This window comes from Ceratina calcarata, unplaced genomic scaffold, assembly GCF_001652005.2.
Source record: "Ceratina calcarata isolate Rehan_Ccalc_2016 unplaced genomic scaffold, ASM165200v1 scaffold188.2, whole genome shotgun sequence".
Taxonomy (NCBI): Eukaryota; Metazoa; Arthropoda; class Insecta; order Hymenoptera; family Apidae; genus Ceratina; species Ceratina calcarata.
This window is the reverse complement of record NW_017140296.1, coordinates 67,986-68,725: the sequence shown is the minus strand read 5'-3', so window position 1 is coordinate 68,725 and position 740 is coordinate 67,986. Positions and strand designations below refer to the sequence as shown.

At 31.9% G+C, this 740-nt stretch overlaps 1 protein-coding gene across 2 annotated transcripts in view; it reads left to right on the top strand.

Annotated features, from left to right (window-relative positions):
- The window catches only part of LOC113463911 (xanthine dehydrogenase-like), a 69,462-nt gene that overhangs the window by 1,296 nt on the left and 67,426 nt on the right, over positions 1 to 740 (top strand). The window lies entirely within an intron of this gene.

Here is a 740-nt window from a genome sequence, read left to right as displayed (position 1 = left end):
TGTTGTTTGTTGCTATATTTAATGGTTACTGTTTTTATTCAAGGAGAATTGGTACTTGTTGGTAAAATGGACAAGTTTGAGTATTTCATATCGTATTATTAATGAGAGTTTCAGATTTACTTCGAAACGTATTGAAAAACTTATTTATATTCATTTTCATTAGGAGACACGTCCATGATTTTCCGACACACGTTAATTAAGACCGTTGCAGGATCCGTCACGCCTAAGTAACACACACAGATGTATGTACATACAATACTTACATTGCATTAATTTTAGTATTGCCGCTGAGTATTATAACTAGTCATATAAGCCAAAAGTTTGTTACTCTCCGCAAAGTTTTCTTTTTTCTCAGTTTTGTAATAAAGGAGGATGTGAATAAAATTCTTCAATTCAATTATTTATTTCTATCACCCACTTATCCCTGTCCTATCTGATGCTCACCCTGAGCAAAACGTATTCTGATTTCTGACTCTACATTTATAATTCTAAGTCGTTCGCCTAATTCCTCGAAAAACGAAGGTAAGTATCTTTACTCTGTTGAAGAAAACTATTTTACAATCTGAATATTATTAGACCGTAACTGCAGTTCTCCATTTGGTACCTTAAACAGAAAATGTTAATTAATATTTGGTAGATTTCATGTGACAAACGCTCGATGGCAGACCAGCTGAAATGAGTTAAAGGGACGAGACAAATAAAAAATAAAATAATGTCATATTAATAAAATAATGTCAATA